The 25,365-nt window shown below is 37.2% G+C and overlaps 2 pseudogenes; both read left to right on the forward strand.

The window, feature by feature from the left end:
• Positions 1-25,365, forward strand: part of LOC102817815 — a 72,985-nt pseudogene that overhangs the window by 43,152 nt on the left and 4,468 nt on the right.
• Positions 18,118-18,908, forward strand: LOC102835869 (annotated as a pseudogene).

The raw sequence follows: 25,365 nt of genomic DNA on the forward strand, positions 1-25,365 counted from the left end.
TCATTCTCCTTAATGCTGTCCGTACTTGTCATGATGCACACAGTCGTCAGTCCTTTAGAAGTCAATAAGGCACATCTTTTTGGTATTCTCTTCTTTCAGCCCACGGTACCATGGGGTGGTGGTGGTGGTTATGTGCTGTGGAGTTGTTTCTGACTCATAGCGACTCATAGGGTTTCCGAGGCTGTAAATATTTACGGAAGCAGAAAGCCTCATCTTTTTCCCTCGTAACAGTTGGTAGTTTTGAACTGTTGACCTTGAGGTTATCAGCCTGACTCGTAACCACTACGCTACCAGAGCTCCTTAAAGGCAGCATAGACAGCCAAAAGTACAAGTAAATCAATCTGTCTTTGAAGAAGTACAGCCAGACTGCTCCTTAGACATGAGGATGGAGAGACTTTGGATGCAATATCAGGAAGGACTAGTCCTTGGAGAAGGACATCGTGCTTTTAACAGTGGAGGGTTAACAAAGAAAAAGAAGACCTCAAAGGAGATGGATTGACACAATGGCAACAACAAAGGGCTCAAACATAACAAGTGTGAGGATGGTTCAGGACTTGGAAGTGTTTCATTCTATTATACATAGGGTCGCTATGAGTCAGAACCAACTCAATGAGTACCTAACAACAAACAGCATAATGTCATTGGATAATTAAAATCAACACCAATTATGTACTTCATTGCTTTTTTATCATGTATTTCTTTTCTCTTTTAATCATTTAACCTTGCCAAGGGATTATCTAATTAAGTAAATAATCTTTCAATACAAAGTTGTTGGATTTATTTATTAATGCTACTGGATTTTATCGTCTCCTTAGATTTTGTTTGGTTGCTTTTATCCAGTTGTTTGGTTGGCTTCTTTGTTGATACTCATTTGTTTAACATAATTTTGTTAATGGTAATTGTTTCACTTAACTATCATTTCTTGTTTATAATATATTCTACTATTTATTTCATTATATTGATTTAATCCTCTTTTGACTAGAGAATTTCTCATAATGTTTCAAGAAGGGTACATCTATTGTATACATTTGAGATGTTTGTTCTAGAATATTTTCTATTTTTATCAGTGTTAATTATACCTTACCATGATGCTTCAAAATTGGACAGTGAATAAGGAGGATCGTAGAAGAATTGATGCCTTTGAGTTGTGGTGTTGGAGGAGAATACTGAAAGTGACATGGACTGCCAAAAGAACCAATAGATCTGTTTTGGAAGAAGTGCAGCTAGAGTGCTCCTTGGAGGCCAGGATGGCTAAGCTTCATCTCTCCTACTTTGGACATATTGTCCAGAGGAAACAATCACTGGAGAAGGATGTCATGCTGGGTAGGGTGGAGGGTCAGAGAAAAAAAGGAAGACCCCCAACGAGATGGATCAGCCAGGTGGCAGCATTGATGGACTCAAGTGTGGCAGCGGTAGTGAGGTTGGCCCAGGATCGGACATTGTTTCGTTTTGCTGTGCATGGGGTCGCTATGAGTCGGTTCCGACTTGATGGCACCTGACAACAACAACAACATGATGCTTCAAAACATCACAGCAACTTACAAAGAAAGTATGTTATAATGGGTATCAATTTTTAATTCTAAATTATATAAAGTAATATTGTTTGGCACTGTAGTTAATGCTCTGGACTCATTAAGACTTATTAACAAGCTGAAATACGCACACGATACAAGTTTGCTTGCTGGAACCAAGAGGACTTGAAGTACTCACCAATTCAGATCAAAGACTATAACCATTAGTATGGGTTGCACCTCAATGTGAAGAAAATAAAAATCCTCACAATAGGATTAACAAATAATATCATGATAAATGGAGAAAAGATTGAAGTTGTTAAAGACTTCATTTTGCTTGGATCCACTTACGGAAAAGATGTTAGTTTGAGGACTAAGATGTGCCTGACCTAAGCCATAGTATTTTCAGTAGTCTCTTGTGTATGTGGAAGTTGATGAATACAGAAGGCTGTAGAAAAACTGATGCATTTGAATTATGGTATTGGTGAAAAATATAGAAGAACAAACAAATCTGTGGTAGAAGTAGTATAGCCAGATTGCTTCTTAGAAGCCAGGATTGTAAGATTTTTGTCTAGTTCTTTGGACATGTTGTCAGGAGGGTTTTGAGACATGTCTCTATCCCCGGAGAAGGATAGCATGCTTGGTAAAGTGGAGGATCAATGAAAAAGAGGAAGGACCCCAACAAGATGAACTGACACAGTGGCAGCAACAGTGGGCTCAAACATAACAATTGTGAGGTTGGTGCAGGACTGGCAGTGTTTTGTTCTGTTGTGCACAGGGTTGCTATGAGCCGGAACTGACTTGATGACTCCTAACAGCAACAATAATTGTAGAATGCCTATTCTCCCCATCTACTCCCAAATAATTTCTTCTTGTCCTCCCTCACTCTGACCTTCATCCAGACTATTAACATCTTCTTTCCCCTAAATATCATGTGTGCAATGTGTTAAAGATTTCATTATAATGCATTATTATCTTTGTTCCTTTAATAATTTGTCTCTCTAATTATATTGTGAGTGCCTCGTTCTTATTATTTCTTTAAATATTTGACTCTCCAGCAAGACTGTGAGTTCCTTAAATACAGAGATTGTTTTTTTCACACAGTATACAATAAATAAATATTTTTTGTCAATACATAGGATAATATATGTGGGTGTCCGTGTGGGTGTATAGTAAAAACAATTTGTAGCATGAGTCAGAAGCAAAATGCTTCTTAACCTGGAAATTTCAAACAACAGCAAATCAAAATAATAAAAAAAAAACACAATAAAATTCTTCATTTGTATTTTGCTGGGCTAAACAGGGAAACAATAATACAGTCTGTCTTCCCTTATACTCTTTAAAAGATGTTAAAAAGCTTGGACACTTGCATAATATCAAATGGAAAACCTTTCCTCATAAGAGTGAAATGTTATGAACGATCTTTTTGGTTTCCCAGTATGTCAGGATAAAAGCAGTTTAAGGTACCAAATGCTTTTTCTGGTTATCTACTATTAATAAAAATAAATAAATTTCAAGTGAAATAGTTAAAAATAGCTGTTCTATTTTATGTTTTCTAGAGTCAGCTTATGAATTACACTTGCTCTACACAGACTATGAAAACCAATAAAATTACTCAATGCTGTGAACAGCCAGCACCATTTCGAGGAGAATGCATTATTAATTCAGAAAATGATGACAAACCTGACCTTTCATCCTGCCACTCAGCAGGTTCACAGAAGACCAATTTGTATGCGAACATTTTGCTGGCAAGCAAGAGGACTTTCTACAAGAGTAATGTGTTTTTTTGTGAAATCTTAGCGATGAATCCTGCATTTATGGATTCTTTGGGAGTGATTACAAACTCAAATGATGGCAAGGGTCAGCCTGTGACTTAGCTGAGTGACTAAGTAGGGACTGTAGTGGAGAGGAGATAGATTGTAAGGTCCAAGTTTGGCACCTGCAACCAATTGTTACCATATGTAAATGCAGTCCTTAAGAGAAACTGCAAATCTCTTTATTTTAAAATGTTAACAACTAATCTAGAGTGTTGGTATGATGCTGTAGGATAAGCAATAGACTGCTAAACACAAGGTCAGCAGTTCAAACTCACTAGCTGCTCCCTGGAAACCCTATACAGGATTGCAATAAGTAAGAACTGACTCGACAGCACTTAACAACAACAACAAAATTATAGGAATTTTAAAGAACCCAAGGTGGATCAAGTGTTAGAAAACTTGGCTTTAAGGGATTTACAGATGGCCAAGAGATTCAGATTGGCACCTAGTCAGTTTTTCTATCACATGCAAATTAATGCATGGCGCTGTGGGCTAATGCATCAGACTGCAAAGTCATTTGAACTGCAAGTTTGGCAGTTCAAGCTCACCAGCTGCTCCTTGGAAACCCTATACAGGGTCACTATGAGTCAGAACTGACTCAACAGCACTTAACAAAAGCAACAGCTTAATCTGGTGTGGCACTATAGGCTAAACTCTGGACTGCTAACCGAAAGGTCAGTGGTTCAAATCCACCAGCTGTTCCTTGGAAACCCTATGTTGTTGTTAAGCTATTGCGTTGGTTCTGACTCATAGAGACCCTGTAGAAAGCATGATGCAACTGACCCAAGTCATGATATTTTGAATTCTATTCTATGCATGTGAAAGTTAAACAGTGAATAAGAAAGAGTTGAAGAAAAATTGATGCATTTAAATTATGGTGTAAATTAAGAATATTGAATGTACCATGGCTGTCAGGAGAACAAATAAATCTGTCTTAGGAGAAGAACATCCAGAATGCTTCTTGGAAGCGAGGCTGGATAGACTTCCACTCATGTATTTTGGACATGTTATCAGGAGGGACCAGATCCTGGAGAAGGATGTATGCTTGGTAAAGTAGAGGGTAGTGAAAATAGAGGAAGACCCTCAATGAGATGTGTTGATACAGTTACTGCAACAATGGGCTCAAGTATAACAAAGATTGCAAGGATGGGATGTTGTAGGGCTGGGCATTTCTTCATTTTATTGTACGTAGGGGTCACTATGCATTGGTACAAACTTGACAATACCTAATAACAAAACCACCACCATATCTATAGTACTCCCTGGGTAATATAATCTATTACTTTGCTCTTCTGCTAACTGAAAAGTTGGTGGCTCAAATCCAACCAACAACAACTTTGCAAGAAGACCTGGCAATATACTTCCAAAACATCATTGAAAACCTTATGGAGCATAACTTTGTTCATACACACCTGCCAATGCCATGTATCAGCGTCAACTCAACAGCAACTGGCTTTAGCAAACCCGTAGTGTGGTGTTTAAAGATTAGAGACATAGAGCATTAATATTTCTGATGTTCATTCAGAAGTCCATATCAATTTGTATATATGGGAAACTGATTTCAACATATCATATTAAGACAATATTGCTATGTGATTGAAATATTTCCAAATTCACTTTGTGAAGAATTCTTTGAAACAACTAAATTTCAACACATTGTAAAAATCTGAGTTTCCTTTAAAGTTCTTTAGAGAATAACACTAATCATGTCTTTGAAATTATGTTTGATACTAATTTACAAAAGTCAATACCATTATCTGAACCTACTTGTTACAAATTTGGTACAAAAAATTGCAACTTACTGGCTGAAAGTATATTAAAATAGGAGTTGGAAGACCTGAGTTCTAGCACTATATTTATCACTTAAGCTTTGGATTGTAAGTCAAATCACTTCATTTATCTAGGTCTTTGTGTTCCAGTTGTAAACAGTTCTGACTAGAGAAGATGACCTCAAAAGTCCCTTCTGTGATTCTGTGATTCCTTTGAAAATATACTAGAGTTTAATTTTATTTCAATCCAGAAGGATGCCTAGATTGTGCACAAATGACTCATGCATGGTGGTATATTTGAAAAGGAGAGAGGATGGTGATTCAATGCTTTGCTGGTGTTAGGTGTCATTGAGTCAGTTCTGACTCATAGTAACTCTATGTGCAACAGAATGGACCATTGCCCAGTTCTGTGCTGTCCTCAAAATTACGGCTGTGTTGATTCCATTGTTGCAGTCACTGTGTCAATCTATCTCACTGGGGATGGGGGTGGGGGGGCTTCCTTTTTGTTTTTTTGCTAATCCTTTACTTTACCAAGCATGATGTCTTTCTCCAAGGTTTGGTCTCTCCTTAAAGTACATAAGATAATGTCTCAACATCTTCACTTCCAAGAACATTCTGACTGTACTTTGGTCATTCTTCTGGTAGTCCATGTTATATTAAGTATTTTTCACCAACGCCATAATCCAAATGCACCAATTCCATTTCAGCTATCCTTATTCTTTGTCCAGCTTTCACATGTATTAGAGGGAATTCAAAATATCATAGCTTTTTTCAGGTGCGCTTTAGTCCTCAAAGTGATATCTTTGCTGTTTAGCACTCTACAGAGGTCTTTCGCAGCAGATTTGTCAAATACAATGTGTTCTTTGAATTCTTAACTGTTGCTTCCATGAATGCTGATTGTGGATCCAAGTAAAATTAAATCCTTGACAACTTCAAACTTTTCTTCATTTATCATGATGTTGCTTACTGGTCCAATTATGAGGGTTTTTGTTTTCTTAACTTTAAGGTGTAATCCATGCAGAAGGCTGTAGTCTTTGATCTTCATCAGTATATCAAGTCTTCTTCATTGTCAGCTAGCAAGGTTGTGTTGTCTTCATATTGCAGGTTGTTAATGAGTCTGCCTCCAATCATAATGTGGTGTTCATCTTCATATTGTCCAGCTTTTCAAATTGTTTTTACTCAGCATACAGATTGAATAAATATGGTGATGTAAGGATACAACTCTGAAGAACACCTTTCTTGATTTTAAGCCATTCAGCATATGTTTATTTTGTTTGAATGGCTGCCTCTTGGTCTATATATAGGTTCTGCATGAACACAATACTTAGCTTGTGCTTTAAAAACCTGTAATACTTATAAAATTTGACCTCCAATATAACTGAAAAAAATGTATACTCAATAAAAACTTTAAAATTAATTTCTAGTAATGTCACTAGAGACCCTAGGCCAGAGATTACCAGACAGTTCAGAAACTATTAGCTAATAACAATGTTTTAAGTTCTGGGTTAAGTTCTGGGTCTGCCATTCACTACTTTGTAATTTTGTGAAAATCACTTAAAGTCAATGTGACTTGGTTTCCTTATCTCAAAACAGAGGCAAAAAGCCCTCTCTTCTTTCTTCCCAAAGTTTTCATAATGATCAATGCCTTATGATCAGTTAAAATATGAAAACATTTCAGAGTCATAATTGGCTTTGGAAAAGAAACCTATAGCCTTTGAACTTTACTGTTTACTTCTAATATGTTTCATCTGATACAGGTTTCTTTATGAATACACAAGAAGACATCCAAAATTGGCTGTTCCAGTGATTTTAAGAGTGGAATCTGTGTATCAAAATTTATTGGAAAAATGCTGCAAGTTACAAAACCCACTGGAATGCTATAGTCATGGGGTAAATTTTTTATTATAATTTTTTAAAGCTGTTAAAAATAAATGACTTCAAACAGGAAAAATTTCAGTTTTATGTACTCATAAAACTGTACAATGTACAATGCTTTTGTAAGATGATTACACATTTTCTTGTTAAATTGCAAGTAGTAGACCAGAAACATGATTTCCATCTAAACCAAAGACACATCATCAGACCTTAGCAATTCTCTGGGAACTCACAGTTTGTTAGATTCTATACTTCCTAAAACCTTCTCTGTGCAATCTTTTCTTTCAACTTCATGTATATAGGTTCTGCATGAGCACAATACTTAGCTTGTACCTTTAAAAGCCTGTAATACTTATAAAATTTGACCTCCAATAAAACTGAAAAAAAGTATGCTCTATAAAAAATACTTGAAATTAATTTCTAGTAATGTCAGTAGAGACTCTAGGCCAGAAAATGTGTGCTCAATAAAAAGCATCATAGCTGGTAGCATGAAGGCAAAGCCTGTTAAATTAAGGGAAGGTCTGCTATTTTCACCAAGAAATACTGCAAAGTACCTTTAATTCAGTCAAAAAAGCATACTATTCTGAGGTAGCAGTTTCTGTTTTATATTTGACAAAAAATAGGTGGTCTCACAAACCTCTGACCCAAAGATCAGGTTTCTACAATTTTCCCTGAGCCAGGAGGATGCTAGCTTAATTAACCAATGACCTACTTACTTACAGAACATTGCTGTTGTTAAGTGCTGTTGAGTTGATTCTGACTCACAACGACCCTGTTTAAGGTTTCTGAGGAGTGGTTGGTGAACTTGAACTGCTGACCTTGCAGATCAAATTGACCTTGTGGTTCAGTGCATTATACCACAGCACCACACCGAAACTCCTCCAGAAGATGGGAAGATGCAAAGTGACTCCTCTTATTGTGTCTGGGTTCAAACCAATCATCTCTCTGTTCCCAGAGAGAAGTCAGTTACTCCCTCATAGTAAGCACCTTCTTCTGCCATCACATTATGGGTCTCCAAAGTACTCATAATGATAACCTTCTAGGGGCATGGTTTAGACTTAACAAAGCAGCTTCATGATACAACAGCTTGACAAAATAGGCAATGCTAATCATTAACTACGCCTTACAGGGCAGTGTGCTAAGATTCAGAAAGTTTAGGTGACTTGTTTGATATTAACCTAGTGGTAAAAACAGAGTTAAGTATTAAATTCAGGTCAACTATTTGAAAATCTAACCAAATGAGGTGGACTGGGTTTGATTAGGTAAGATGATTACCAATTTTCCAGCAAAATATCACTGGTATTTTTCCAATAAAATTTTATTTGATAGTTCAAGATCTTTTTTTTTTTTTCTTTTGTTCTGAAAATTCAATTTGATTCATTTTAATGTGTGTTTGTTGAATGTTCACTAAATTCATGACTGGTATGCTTTTATTAACCCATGACTTGTTACTATACATCTGTGTTTCTATACCTGTAATTACAAGGTTAAGTCTAAAAGTATTGCTACTAAAGTTACAGTTCGTGCATGCACAAAACATGTTTAAAGATGTCTCTGTGATCAGTGAATAGCTGTAGACAAGTTCTTTCAGTAATATTTTAGTCTATGTAGGGTGTTTTCAAAAAAGATCTAATCAAAACAATGATTTCTAAGGGAATCTGCTGGGCCAGTTAAATTTAAGGCAGAGAGGTCATCTCAGAGAATATGGTGTCCATTTTTTTATGTGGTGCTGTAGGATCAGCACTGGACTTAGAATCACAGTTCAAACCCACCAGCTGCTCCTCAGACACCTTATACAGGGTCACTATGAGTTGGAGCCAACTTAATGGCACTTAACAACAACAACAGGGATAATCTTCATAGATTTTCTTAAAGGATAAAGGATGATCATGGATGATTGTTATGAAGAAATACTAAGAAAATATTTCAATGTTTTTGAATTAATTAGTTCAAAAATATTAAAATTGACCCGAATTGAATACTTAACCCTGTTTTTACCACTAGTTTGATATCAGACAAGTTACCTACACTTTCTGAATCTTGGTGAAAACACATTGGTGAGAAAAGACCAGGAAAGTTCACCAAGAAATTGTTTCCCATTACGACAATGCACCTCATTCTTTGAGGCTAACAAGGATAATGAGAATTTTATTGAGAAACTTTAGCCTGTAGCCCTGGTCTTGCCCATTTTTGTTCCCAAATTTCAAACAACATTTTAAAAGAACATGATTTGAGTTCTTGTAGGGTGTCAAAGTTGTCAGTCATTTTGTTGTGGTGTAAATCAAAGCGCACACCATTCTTTGGGGAAGGATAACAAAGACAAAAGCACCACCTTCTGATGTATACAGAACTCGATGGAGGATATACTGAGAAACATTAGTTTCAGACATTTTGATATTTTAAAAATAAAGATTTCTATGATTTTATAGCAATAATTTTTTAAAATGTTTTATTGTGAATTATATGATAGTTTACATGGGGGAACTTTAGTTTTACATTCATTCCATCGTATATCATCTCATTGCCATGGTTCCAAGCCCCTCCATGCATCATCAACCACCCAAAGGGTATATCCCAGAAACCCGCCCCCTGCACTTCCCCCTCCTCCCCGCCAGTTTTCGGCCCACAGTCCCTTTCCCTCTCTGGGTCCAAAGTCCCCAGTCGCTTCATCACTCCGCGTCATCATCTCTGCCTCTATCTCAGGCATCTCTGTTTCTCAGGGTAGGGTCCCGCTCTCGGCTCTTCTCTGTTGATGATCCCAGAGGTCTCTGCTCCTATCCTGGAGATTTAATTACTCCCTTCCTTGTTACAAAACTTCTACCTTTGCATTTCCAACCCTCATAGTCCATCCTGATAAGCATTAGTCACTACAGTATCACTAGTTACCCATCTGTATCTCCTTTCATCAGCTCCTCCCAGACAGATTGAATAGTACCTACTGGAGATTCTGCTTTCCACCATGCTCCCTAGCACCTGGTTCCCTCTTGAAAGCTTGTAAGCCAGTCACTTCTTGCCTTTGTAGTCCTTCCCTCCCAATTTGAGTATCCAATGTCCAAGCTGCCCTTCTCTGTCCACTCTGTGTGTGTGTGTGTGAATGTTTGTTGCTGTGAGGATTTGTTCCCTCTTTTGAGTCTATAACAATAATTTTTGACCTACCATATTGTATCTCTATATCTGTGTTTCTGATGCAAATAGGCTATATCTATATAAAATAACCATCACACTGACCAATTAAACTTAGATCTATAAACTACCTCTAAAGACCTTCTTCTAGCTTAATGATTGAATTTTGAATCAAACTTAAAGAATCCTTTACCGTATTCATATAAGATATGCCATTTGAACGTTCAAATGAATTATTGCTTATCATGGGAAACATCTTATAGGATAGGCACTGTTATTGTTAAGTGCTGTCGAGTTGGTTCTGACTCATAGCAACCCTGTGTAGGGTTTCCAAGGAGTGGTTGGTGGGTTTGAGGTGTCAACCTTGTGGTTAGCATTCCAGTGTTTATCCTATAGCGCTTTGAGTTAAGGAAAACAGTTATATATTAAATTATCACAGGAGATAGTTTTGCCTTCTAACTTTTAGATATATTGTTGTAATTACAGATGAACACTGATTAGCTTTCTTTTTCAGAAAGTGATGTTCCAAAGAATGGTTCAGGAAAGCCACCAGCGTGTAAAAACTTACTGTGAATTGTCTGAGAAATTAGGAGATAATAAGTTTCACAACAGGTATGTCTTGAAATTATTCTCTGGGTTTATGCTTGTTAGTTTTAGTTAACTATCGCATTTAAGAATTGCTAATAATTTATATCCAACCTTAAAATTTGGGAAGCTAAGAAAAACAATACGTTCAGAATAAACCTAAATCTTTGTTATCTTTTGGTCTTGATAAAAGTCTACAAAACTTTGGGTCCTTCTGCAGTGCTTTCCAGTCCATTCTATAGATTCCAGTAGAAATCCAGAGTCTATGAATCTGAGCAGACTCTGGTTGACCCTACAAACTCACAGAGCCCTTTTATCACATTATAATTCTGAACATTTTTTGGGGGGTTGCAATGCCTGTGATTTTGTGTCAAGATTGTGACAGAGCTCTAATCTTTAGTCCTTTTGTCTGTTTAAAGTCAGGTTCAGACAGCAAATTTAGTATTTTTACCACCAAGACAAGATGCAAATCAGCATCTTAGTTATTTGTCTAAGTGTACATATATACTTCTTTATGTATGTGTGTTGTTGTTAGGTGCCATGGAGTCAGCTCTGACGTATAGTGATACCATGTACAACTACCCAATCATGCTCAATCCTTACAATTGTTTTGCTTGAACTCACTGTTGGCAGCTACTGTGTAATCCAACATGCGAAAGCCCACAATGTTTCAAAGCTTGAGATATCAAAAGTCAAAAGCCAATTTTTAGTAGTATTTAGAATCTTACTATGATATTATACTTAGAAACAGACTATTGAGGGAAAGTTCCATTTAATACTGCTGTTGTAATTAAGTACACTTGAGTCAGTTCCTATTCATAGTGATCTTGTGTATACCAGAATGAAATACTGCTGAGTCCTGCACTATCTCACAGTCACTATTTTTGAGTCTATAGTGGTGGTGGTGGTTATGTGCAACCAAGCTGGTTCCAACTCATAACAACCCTGTATAGACTTTCCAAGGCTGTAAATCTTTACGGGAACAGAAAGCCTCATCTTTCTTCTCCAGAGTGGCTGGTAGTTTCAAGCTGGTAACCTTGTGGTTAGCAGCAGCTCATAATCCACTATGCTACCCGGGTTCCTTTTTGTGCCCATGTTCTTGTTGTTAGGTGCCATCAAGTTCGGTACTGACCTATAGCAACCTTATGCACAGCAGAACGAAACACTGCCCAATCCTGGGCCAACCTCACTACTGTTGCCATGCTTGAGTCCATCGATGCTGCCACTTGGCCAATTCATCTCATTGGGGGTCTTCCTCTTTTTCTCTGACCTTCCACCTTACCAAACATAGTGGCTAACAATACTGAACTTCAATTAAATATCCAGAATAATTGATTCAGAAAAAAGTATTTTTGTTTCAGAAAGAATATTTAGCTTATTACGTTTTTGTTATGCTATGTTCAGTTACCATTGTTTCTGCTTGTTTAAGAATTGGATCAGTGGTTCTCAAACTTTGCTGTTGTTGTTAAGTGCCTTTGACTCATAGTAATCCTGTATAGGATTTCTGAGAAGTGGCTGATGGGTTTGAACCACTGACTTTGAGGTTAGCGGGCCACTGCTTATTAAAGCCTGGACTGCTTATTAAAACATGAACCTTATTTTCAGTTTCTGACCTAGTAGAACTGGGGTTGTTGCTGTGAAGTGCTGTTGAGTTGATTCTGACTCAGCGACACTATAGGATTTCCAAGGAGAAACTGGTGGGTTTGGACCACCGACCTTTTGGTTCCAACCAACCTTGGGGTCCAGTGCATTATCCTGCAGTGCCGACCTTGGGAATTTGAATACTAAACAAATTCCTGGATATGTTGATACTGTTGGTCCAGGGATCACACTCTGAGAACCTCTGGATTCGGTGAGCTGTTTCAGTATATAAAAACTAAACTCTCCCCTCAACTCCATTTCTATTATTCTGGCAATAATTGACTCTAGTTCTTTTTTGTCCTCAAAACCAGTTCTGTTAGGGTCTTTCTTCTAAAAATCTCTCTCCATATCTATCATTTCCTACTGCCACTCTTTTAGTTTAGTCCATCTTTTATCTGGACTGCTAGAGTAGTTTCTTCCCTCATTTTACCTTTCCTCCACTTTAAATTAATCTTTCCAATCTCCAACTCCCCAATTATGAAAATAAAACCACATTTAATGGTTTTCCAAATACTTCTTTCCCAATTTCACTCCCTGGAGTCCTGGTGTGGGCCTGCAGGATAATGCACTGGACCTCAAGGTCAGTTTGAACCACAAGGTTGGTGGTTAAAACTCACCAGCTGTTCCTTGGAAGCCTTATACAGGGTCGCTATTAGTTGGAACCAACTTGACGGCATTTAACAACAACAACAACCTTCATTCCCTAGTGGTTCATTCCTAGTCATCTGCCAGATCTCAACTTAGATAGAATTTCCTTTCAGACCCCTGCTTGACCTCTCTGGGGTGGGACTTGATGTCATTTTATGGGTGTCTGCAGTCCACTGTCTTCTTCTGATCACATACACTTGTCAACTTGCTCTACTAAGGTGTATGCCCTACGACAGTATGATCATTGTACTTTCCTCTATTCCTAGCAAAATGTGTGAAACATTGAAGACCAGCAATAAAAAAACCCTTAATGAACTGTGTGTATTTATTTTAGAAGTTGTTTATTACAAATCTGATTTGCAGTCCTTCAAATTAGTTGCTGTAGCAGCCCTAATAATAGTACCAAGATAGGTCATGGTGTACCAATGCATGAGATGGTAAGACAATTCTAGGTATCTTGAACAAGCCATTGGACCAAAAAGATAGAATTAAACCCAACTGAATGTCTTACTCATCTTAAATCAGAGCTAATGGCAGATATTGATGAATTTTGTATAGTCTTCTGAATTCTTTATGTTGGGCAAATAAGCCACTATTAGAAGTAAAAGCAATTTATTTTTTCAGGCTCATCATCCATTATACTAAGAAAGCTCCACAACTATCTGCTCAAGAGTTAGTTGTATTCACAAAAAACATGGCAGCTGCTGCCGCCAAATGCTGCCCACTGAGTGATAAGCAACAATTTGCCTGCACTGAGGACTTGGTAAGCATGTCTGTACTTTGCTTTACATTTGCCTTTTCTTTAAAATGATATATACAACACCAGCAATCAGTCTCACTTCTGTACATATCTATGAACTGCATTATTGTTGATAAGTTCTATAGGGTGGGTTCCAACCCGTAGTGACCCTGCATGGGGTTTCCAAGGAGTAGCTGGGGAACTTGAACTACCGACCTTGCAGTTCAAACCGATTTTGCAGTCCAGTGCCTCAACCCACAGCATTACATGCTTAATAATTTTGTCATCAGAAAAAATTCTCTCAGGTCATCTTATGCCAATTGTCCTTGGTTAACAGCAGTTGTAAAACTGTCATATCTCAACCATTGGGGATGTCAGATTTGCTAGGACTTTCCTGGATCACACACCAGTAACAATTTCTATGATTTTTAGATTAAAAATAGTAATTTTGCCCCAAAGATAATGCTAAGTTTAGCCTGCTGTTGCTACATGCCATTAAGTTGTTTCTGACTCATTGTTGTTAAATGCCATTGAGGGTTTCCAAGGCTGTAACTCTCTATAGGAGCAGAAATCTTCTTTCTCACTTGGAATGACTGGTGTATTAGAACTGCTGACCTTGTGGTGTATCAGCCTAACCTGTAACCCATTCAAAATCAAACTTTTTATCATTGTTGGATGTTGTCAAGTCAGCTGTGACTCATAGAAATCCTGTGCACAACAGAACAAACCACTGCCTGGTCCTGTGCCACCCTCACAATCAATGTTGTTTGAGCACAGAGTTGTAGCCACTGGGTCAATGTATCTTGTTGAGGACCTTCCTCTTTTTTGTTGAACTGGTTCCTCCTAATAAAGAACTAGAGACGAAGCTTTTCCACCCTTGCTTCTAAGGAGTATTCAGACTGTACTTCTTACAAGACAGGATTGTTTTTCCTTCTGGCAGTCCATAGACCTTTCAATATTCTTCATGAGCACTAGAGTTCAAATACATCAATTATTCAACAGTCTTCCTTATTTATTGTCCAATGTTAACTTGCATATTGTTGTTTTTATGTGCCATCCAGTTAGTTCTGACTCATTGTTGTTGTTGTTGTCAGGTGCCATCGAGTCAGAACCGACTCATAGTGACCCCATGCAAAGCAGAATGAAACAATGTCTGATTCTGGGCCAACCTCACTACCGCTGCAACACTTGACGCCATCAATGATGCCACCTGGCCAATCCATCTCCTTGGGGGGTCTTCCTATTTTTCTCTGACCCTGCATCTTACCCAGCATGACATCCTTTTCCAGTGACTGTTCCTTGCTGACAATATGTCCAAAGTAGGAGAGACAAAGTTTAGCCATCTTGGCCTCCAAAGAGCACTCTGGCTACACTTCTTCCAAAACAGGTCTATTGGTTCTTTTGGCAGTCCATGGTACTTTTAGTACTCTCCTCCAACACCACAATTCAAAGGCATCAATTCTTCTACGATCTTCCTTATTCACTTTCCAGCTTTTGCATCCATATGAGGTTATTGAAAATACCACGGCTTGGGTCAGGCGCACCTTAGTCCTCAAGCTGACATCTTTGTTCTTCAACACTTTAAAAAGTTCCTGTGCACCAAATTTGCCTAATGCAATACGTCGTCTGATCTCTTGACTGCTGCTTCCATGAATGTTAATAGTTGGTCCAAGAAGAATGAAGTCCTTGACAACTTCAATCTTTTCTCCATTGATAAGAATGTTGTTTATTGGTCCAGTGGTGAGGATTTTTGTTTTATTGACATCTGATTCATAGTGACCCTGTATTTGGTTTCCAAGGAGTGACTGGTGGGTTTGAACTACTAACCTGTGGCTCGAAGTCTAGTGCTTATCCTACAGCACTATATACCAGGATTCCACATGTATATTGTTGCTAAGTGTCATCTAGTCAGTTCCAAATTATAGTGATCCTGTATAGGGTTTCTGAGGAGCAGCTAATGAGTTTTGAACTGCAAACATTGAGGTTCAAACCGACCTTGAGGTCGAGTGCTTATCTTATAGCACCACCCCACATATATATTGGTGGTGTGCCCGTGGAATTGATTCCAACTCATAGCGACTCTACATAGGGTTTTCAAGGCTGTAAATCTTTATAGGAGCAGAAAAGCTCATCTTTCTCTTCTGGAACCGCTGGTAGTTTTGAATTGCTGACTGAGGTTAGCAGCCCAACTCATAACCATTACACTACCAGAGCTCCTTCACATATATATTAGGAAATTGAAAATACCATGGCTTGGGTCAGGTAAATCTAAGTCCTCAAAGTAACATTTTTTACTCTCTAACACTTGAAAGAGCTCTTTTGCAACAGATTTGCCCAATACAATACATCCTTTCATTACATAACTATTGCTTCAATGTGCATTGATTGTGAATCCAAGTAAAATTAAATCCTTGACAATTTCAATCTTTTCTCTGTTAATCATGATGTTTATAGGTACATTTGTGAGGATTTTTATTTTATTTACATTGAATTGTAATTCCTACTGAAGACTGTAGTCTTTGATCTTCATCAGTAAATGCTTCAGATCCTCTGCTTTCAGCAAGCATGGTTGTATCATCTACATATCTCAGGTTGTTAATGAGTCTTCCTCCAATCCTGATGCTATGTTCTTTTTCATATAGTACATCTTCTCAGATTATTTGCATTGCCCTTCCCTTCTTATATTTTGCCTTCCCTTCTTATATTTTGCCTTCCCTGTCACTTGAGCTAACATGTGTCTACGCGCTAGCCTGTGAATTACTCTCTCCTCTCTCCTCCCCCTGGGAACCATCAAAGAATGTTTATTTTAGTGTGGAAATCTTTTCTTAACATTTTATAATAATGGTCTCATCCAATATTTGTCCCTTTGTGATTAATTAATTTCACTCAGCATGGTGTCCTTAAGGTTCATTCATGGTAAGAGATGTTTTGCAGATTCATCATTAATTTTCAAGGTTTCATAGTATTATACTGCTTGTATGTATCAAAGTTTGTTTTTTCATTCTTCCATCATAATACTTTACTTTGTCTTCTCGAGCTGATATTTGAATTTTTCTGTTCAGTTCTTCTACATCAGCATTGCTTGAATTTGTTTTAGATATTTAAGGTCAAGAGCAAGTTTCAGAGTCTCTTCTGACATCTGTTTTGATCCTTTCTTCCTTTCCTGTCTTTTTAATGTCCCTTTGCTCTCTTCATGTTTGATGTTCTTGAAGTCATCCCACAATTTCTCTGGTTTTCCATCATTAGTGTGTATGCATCAAAACTGTTCTTGAGATGGTCTTTAAATTCAGGTGGGATATATTCAAAGGCTTACTTTGGCTCTCAGTTGGCTACTGGTCTTGTTTTGACAAATGAGACTGAGCTTTTTCATAGTCTCTTTCCACATATTCACTACTCCTCTGTCAGTTTGTCACACTATGGTGGCATGCATGTTGCTGTGATGCTGAAAGCTATGGCCCTAGTATTTTAAATACCAGCAGGTTAACCCATGGTGGAGAGGTTTTAGCAGAGTTTCCAGATTAAGAGAGACTAGGAAGGAGAGATAGATTACTTCTGAATGTTAAACCACTGAAAACCTTATGAATAGCAGCAGAACATTATCAGATATACTGCCCTAAGATGAAAACATGATGAATAGCAACAGAACATTTTCAGAAATAGAGCCAGAAGATGGGCCCCTCTGGTTGGAAGGCACTCAAAATACCACTGAGGAAAAGATGGCTCTTCAAATTAGAGTGGACTATAAGGATGTGAAAGGAGAAAACCCATGGGAACTTCACTCGCTGATGGAGCACAATGTCAAATGAGGAGAAACAGCTTCAAATATGCATTAGTAACTGGAACATAGAATGCACTAGGAAAAGTGGAATTTGTCACAAATGAAATGGAATGCATAAGATTGATATTTTAGATATTAGTGAGCTAACATGGACTGGTGTTGGCCATTTTGAATCAGACAGTCATATGGTTTACTACTCCATGAATGACAAATTGAAACGGGATGGTGTTGCATCCATAGTTAAAAACAATTTCAAGATTTACATTGAAGAAAGCTGTATCATACACCTACAAGGTAGACCAGTCAACACCACTATTTTTCAAATTAACACACCAACCACTAAGGCCAGTTATGATGAAATTGAAGAATTCTACTAACTTCTTCAGTCAGAATTGATCAAACAGGCAATCAAGATGCATCAATAATTACTGGTGATCAGAATGTGAAGGTTGGAGACAGAGTAGTTGGAAAATATAGCCTTGGTGATAGAAATGAGTTGTGGAAGACCAAAAACTTATTCATTGTCCAAACTGTTTTAAACATAGAAGGTGACTATAGACATTGATCTCATCAGATGTAATATACAGGAATCAATATTATGACATCTGGCTCTTTCCTGCTCAGCGCAGCCATGGCTCATGGTCCCAAGAAGCATCTTAAGTGTGTGGCTGCCCCCAAACATTGGATGCTGGACAAACTGACTGGTGTGTTTGCTCCACGCCCATCCACTGGCCCCCACAAGCTGAGAGAATGCCTCCCACTGATCATTTTTTTAAGGAACAGGCTTAAGTATGTCCTGACAGGAGTTGAAGTTAAAAAGAGCTGTATGCAGCAGCTCATTAAGATTGATGGCAAGGTCTGTACTGATATAAACTATCCTGCTGGTTTTATGGATGTCATCAGCATTGACAAAACTGGAGAAAAATTCCTTCTGGTCTATGACACCAAGGGTTGATTTGCTCTTCATCTTATTACACCTGATGAGCTGAAGCACAAGTTGTGTAAAGTAAGAGAGATCCTTGTGGGCACAAAAGGAATCTCCCATCTGGTGACCCATGATGCTCGCACCATATGCTACCCTGATCCCCTCATTAAGGTGAATGATACTATTCAGATTGATTTGGAGACTGGAAAGATTACTGATTTCATCAAGTTTGACACTGGTAATCTGTGTATGGTGACTGCAGTTGCCAACCTGGAAAGAATTTTTGTGATCACTAACAGATAGAGACATCCTTGCTCTTTTGATGTGGTTCATGTGAACGATGCCAATGGTAACAGCTTTGTCAGCTGACTTTCCAACATTTTTTTATTGGCAAAGGCAACAAACCATGGATTTCTCTTCTCTGAGGAAAAGGTGTCAGCCTTACCATTGCTGAAGAGAGAGGTAAGAGACTGGTTGCCAAGCAGAGCAGTGGGTGAAATGTTCTCTAGGTGATGTGAATGAACAAATATTTATATAATTAAAAATATTAAACATATAAAAAAATTGACATCTGTGGAAGAACACTGAAGAAAAAATATCATCAGCTAAAACAAGGCTACAGGCAGACTGTGAAACAGAACATCTATTGCTTATGTGAGAGTTCAGGCTGAAGCTGACAAAAATGAAAGTAAGTCCACGAAAGCCAAAATATGACTTGACTATATCAAACTTGAATTTAGAGACCATATCAAAAACAGACTTCATGGCACTGTGACTGGAGACCAGAATAGTTGTGGGATGACATCAAGAATATCAAACAAAAAGAAAAAAAAAAAGATCATTAAAAAGACAAAATAGAAAGACTAGATCAAAACTCATGTCAAAAGATATTTTGAAACTTGATTTTTTTGTTTTTTTGTTTTATTTTTGTATTCCATATCCTTTCAGGCTTTTATTTTTGCTTAAATTTTTGAAATGCAAAAATATAAATTTATACTGAGAATGATACAACATATAGGTGTTTACATAACAAGGGAAAGAAAACATTACCTACATTACTACAAAAACACCAATCTTCTAACCATCTTGATAACGTTGTTAGATGTTGTTGATCCAGTTCCGACTCATGGCTACCCATGAATAGCAAAATAAAACACAATCCAGTTCTGTGCCATCCTCAGAATTGTTATGCTTGAGCCCATAGTTACTGCCACTGTGTCAATCCATTTTGTTTGGTGCTTCCTGTTTGTGTTGACCCTCCACTGTACCATGAATGGTGCCATTTTTCAGACTCAGATCCTTTTTGACTACATGTCCAAAGTCTCTTCTAAGGAGCACTCTAACTGTACTACATAATTGTTTTTTTCTTCTGACACTCTATGGTACTTTTTTCTTTGCAAATACCTTAATTCAAACATATTGATTCTTCTATGGTCTTTCTTATTCATTGCCAAACTTCCTCATACATCTGAGGCAATTGAAAATACCATGGCTTGTATCAGGCACATGTCAGTCCTCAAACAGACATCTTTTCTCCTTAAAACTTTAAAGAGGAATTGCACAGCAGATTTGCCTAATGCAATGCCTTGTTTGACCTGTTGACGACTGCTTCCATGAGTGTAGATTGTGGATCCAAGCAAAGTGAAGTCTTTGACAACTTCAATCTTTTTCTGTTTATCATCATGCTATTCATTAGTCCAATTTTGATATCTTTTATTTTCTTTAATTTGAGGTGCAGTTCATAGTGAAATCCAAAGTCTTTGATCTGTATTGCTAAGTATTTCAAGTGCCTTTCACTTTCAGCAGGAAAGGTTGTGTAATCTGCATATCAGGGTTGTTAATGAGCCTTCCTCCATTCCTGATACTACCTTCTTTATATAATCAAACTTCTGGAATTATTGGCTCAGCATACACATTGAATAAGTATAGTGAAAGAATGACACCCTGGCACATAACTTTCCTGATACTAAGCCGTTCAGTACCCCCTTGTTCTGTTTTATGACGATCTCTTGGTCTATGTACAGGCTCCTTATGATTACAATTAAGTATTCTTGAATACTCATTCTTCAAAATGTTATCCGTAGTCTGTTACTGTCCACATAGTCAAATGCCTTCGCATAGTCAATAAAGCACAAGTAAACATTTGGTAGGTATTCTCGCTTTAGTCAAGACTCACCTGATGTCAGCAGTGATATCTATGTTCCCACATCCTCTTCTGAATCTGGGTTGAATTTCTGGTAGTTCCCTTTCAATTTCTGCAACACTTTTTGAATTATCCTCAGCAAAATTTTGCTTGCATGTGATATTGTTCTGTGATTTTTGCATTCCATTGGGGCACTTTTCTTTGGAATGGACACAAACATTTGTATCTCCCAATCAGCTGGCCAGGCAGTTGTCTTCCAAATTTCTTGGCATAGTCAAGTGATCACCTCCAGTGCTTCATCAGATTGTTGAAATATTTAAAATTTAAATAATTAAATTGCACCAGTTTTTTACCCCAGTACCTTCAGTGCAGACTGACATTCTTCCTTTAATACCTGTGAGTCCTGATTTTATATTACCACTTGAAATGTTCTGACGTTGTCCATTTATATTGGTATAGTGACTCTGCGTGTTCTTCCCATCTTCTTTCCTGCTTTCCGCATCATTCAGTAATTTGCCCATAGAATCCTTCAACATCACAAGTTCAGATTTTAATTTATTCTTCAGTTCTAGCAGCCTGAGACATGCTGATCATGTTCTTCCTATTTGATTGTCTGACTCTGTCTTTGTACATTTCATTATAATATTTTGGTTTATCTTCTCCAGCTTCCCTTTGAAACTTTCTGTTCAATTCTCTTACTTCCTTGTTTTCTCCACTTGCTTTAGCTTCACTACACTTAAGAGCAACTTTCAGTCCCTTCGCATATCAATTTTTGTCTTTTCTTTATTTTCTGTCTTTTTAATTATCTTTTGCTTTCTTGTTGTATGATGTTCTTGATGTCACCTAACTCTTCTGGTTTTTGGTTGTTAGAGTTCACTACATAAAATCTGTTCTTTAGACGGTTTCTAAATTCAGGTGGGATATATTCAAGGTTATAATTTGGCTCTCATGGACTTATTTTCATTTTCTTCAGCTTCTGTCTGAACTGGCAATATGAACCATTGAGGGCGTGTTCTAAAGTTGGCTCCTAGCCTTGTGCTCGCTAATGATATTGAGATTTCCATCATCTCTTCCCATAGATGTAGTCAATTTGATTTCTGTATATTACCTCTGGTGCTGTCCATATGTATGATTTTAGGTATTTGCAATAAATAAGTTGAAAAAAAGATATTTGAAATGAATAAGTCATTGGTCTTGCAAAAATCTATCATGTGATCATCAATGTCATTCCTATCACCAAGGTCATATTTTCCAAAGACTTATCCTCTTTGTTTCAAACATTTTAATTACTGTCACCAGTAATCATCAATGCATCTTAATTGAATATTTGATAATTTTCGGACTGAAAACATTGGTAGAATTCTTCAATTACAACATCTTTGATTTTAGTGGTTAGTGCATAAATGTGAATTATAATGGCATTACTTGGTCTTCCTTGTATGCGTATGGATATTGTCTTGTCACAGACAGTATTGTACTTCAAGATAGATCTTGCAATGTTCCTTTTGGAGATGACTGTAATGTCATTCCTCTTCAATTTGTTGTTCTCAACATTTTAAACTATTTGATTATCAGATTCATAATGGCCAATATCAGTCCATTTCATCTCATTAATGCCTAGGATACTGATCTTTATGTGTTACATTTCATTTTTATGGCTTCCAATTTCCCTAGATTCATACTTTGTAAATTCCATGAATGGATATACTAAGTGGATGTATGCTACTGTTTCTTACCATTTGTGTTGTGCCATATCAGCAAATGAAGGTCCCAAAAGCTTGATTTCATTCATGTCATTAAGGCAAACTCTACTTTGAGAAGGCTCATTTTCTGGCATTGTATTCTACAATGATCTGTTACTATTCAAAGGTTTTTAGTGGGTAATCATTCAGAAATGTCTTCATCTAGAAGCTCTGCTGACATCTGCCCACCATGAGTGACTCAGCTGGTATTTAAATACCTGTGGCATACCTTCTAGGACTACAGCAACATACAAGCCATTGCACTATGGGAAACTGACAGATGAATGGTGGCATATTGATAAAACGATGAAGTATTCATTAATCACATGTCATCTTGAAATACAACTAGTTAATACTTTCACTTTTTTACTGTTTAACACTACCCTTCAGTCTTCATTTTATCCGATAACCTGCTTAAATTCTTTGATTAAACATTGAAAAGCTTCGGTTGCAAACAGTCTCATTCTTTAACAGTTCTCTTATTTGTTTATTTATTTCATACTCAGTTGATTAAACTACAGCCCTAAGTATGAATGATAGTACAGCCTTGTCGAATGTGGTTGAAGAAATTGTTTGCCTTCTCCTATTAACTTAATAATTAATGATTTCTAGTGACTCCTAACTGCTGTTGTTCAATTATATTGTACTTCTCTTAGCTATTCATTCTCCTCATAAATGCCTATTTTATATTTTCTTTTCTTACTTCAAACATTCAGCATTGTTTCACCAATATTTACTTTCAACTAATGCTATTTCATTATATTTCAGTGAGAGAATAGAATAATGCAGGGAGATTATTTACAATCTCTCAGAAAGTTACCTACACTACATCCACCCCTTATGCTCTATTTTGTGTCATATTACCATGGTGAATTTCCAGGCTCCTAACTAGACTCAACCCCTATATTTATGCATTGAATTTCATATCCTAATTGTATTTTTGGAGTAATGGTGTGGAGTTATAGGTTAATGCACTAAACTGCAAAGTTGGTTTGGATTTCAAGGTTGGCGGTTCAAGCTTACCAGCTGCTCTTCAGAAACCCTATACAGCATGGCTGTGGGTCAGAATCAACTTAATGGTGCTTCACAGCAAAACATCTCAGGAGCCTTGGTGACATAGTGGGTAAAATGTTTGACTGCTAACCTCAAGGTTGGTAGTTCAAATCTACCACCGTTTTAAGGTAGGAGGATAAGACTTTCTGCTCCCCTGAAGATTTGCATTTTCGGAAGCTCTAAGGAGCAGTTCAAGTCTGTCATATAGGTTTCTATGAGTTGGAAACAATTGCACTTTCAAGTCATTGTTCCAGCAATTCTTTCCTTTGTCTCTTGTATTGTTACTTTTCCATGCTACTGGATCTATCATAACAATGTAAAACTATACTGTTATTCCTTTCAAATCAAATATGGTTTGATTTCCTATGGCTGACACACACAAACAAAATACCACAATGTGGCTAATTTTAAACAGCAGAAATATTTTTTGTCATAGTTCTAGAGTCTAGAAGTCTTATTCAAGGCATTACAGGGCTATGGTCTCTTTCTGCCATCACTAGAGAAAAAAGCCCTCCTTGCCTCTTCTAGCTTCTGATATCCTGAGCATTTCTCCACATTCCAGGGATTGTAAACAGATCCTCACAGGGTATCTTCTCTTTGTGTGGCTCTGTTTCTATCCACCCATTTCTATAAAAATATACCACTCTGAAGATATTAGGACTCCCACTGCTCCAATATGATTTTGTTAATTTAACTGATATTTGTAAGAAAAACTTGATTATCCCAAACTAGGTCACATTAACTGTGCAGGGATTGACTTAAATGCATCGTTTTTGGGAACACAATGTAACACATAATACTCACTTTTTGTGTGCAGCTAACCCTCCTGCTTTCTTTCTTGCCATGTACCAAAACTTCATAACATCGGTAGATGGTCTGTATATGCACTGTCTGACATCCATTATTGTCTCAAACCCATTCTGGTCAGGCAGACTTTTATCACCATCACTGCACCCAAACATCTCTAGTCAAGGTACTAAGGTCACTAACTTACCTAATATTGTGGCTAGTCTTCATTCTGAGACACAGCAGTGTTTAACACAACTGACCACTTCACTAGAAACACTTTCTTTCTTTGTCTTCCAACTATCTTGCTTTCTTGGTTTGACTTCTACCTCATTGATTAGTATTTCTTAATTTCCTTGGTTTCTTTGTATTTATCATTTTACATCAAACTGTTGAGATATTATAGTCACATATCCTTAATTTTTATTTTTGCTTATACTAGATCTTTGAAAGATTCCCTTTAATGACATGCTTTAACCTCATATATCCAAACTGTGACTATATGAATTTGTGTTTCCAGCCAGAATCTCTCTCCGAAGTTTCAGACTAATTCATCTAACAGTCTATTTGACATCTAAAATTGAATGTCTACTAGGTAATTCCCAATGAAAAAAATAATAAACAAATAATACTTTCTCCCTTCCTCAAGAAAAAAAAAAAAAGGTCACTTATATTACTTACTCCATATTGGTTATTATAAATCCCAGCCTCCCAGTTGTTCAGACAAAAACACTTCAAAGCCAAGATAGTCTGGTCAGTTGGGATGTCTTGTCTCTGAAGTAGATAAGAACTGACAGACATTTAGGCTAAGGTAGAGGTAGTGGGGGCAGGGAAAAGTGAACACATGAAGATATATGCTTAAGACGTAAAACTGATTCCACTGGCAGATGAGCAATGGAGGTGTGCTGGGACAAGTCCTATCTTTATGACCCGACCCAGCACCAGCCTTTGGGGCACAGAGGAAAGTGTGCTCATGAGTGTCTGTTACATAGAATTGAGTTTAAAAATTATTATTGCTAATAAAACAATCTCTGGTGTTTTTCTATTTACTTTGTAACAATAACACATAGAATCTTTGGGGAAATATAATTATATATATATATGACTTTGGTGTTATTCTATATTTTCATTAAAGCAATGTTCAAAGATGTCTTTTAACACAAATTCATGTAGTAATGTTGAAGAAAACCTACTGAAGGACTTGAATGAATTTTAAAAGAAGAAGAAGAA

This window comes from Chrysochloris asiatica, unplaced genomic scaffold (assembly GCF_000296735.1).
Source record: "Chrysochloris asiatica unplaced genomic scaffold, ChrAsi1.0 scaffold00169, whole genome shotgun sequence".
Taxonomy (NCBI): Eukaryota; Metazoa; Chordata; class Mammalia; order Afrosoricida; family Chrysochloridae; genus Chrysochloris; species Chrysochloris asiatica.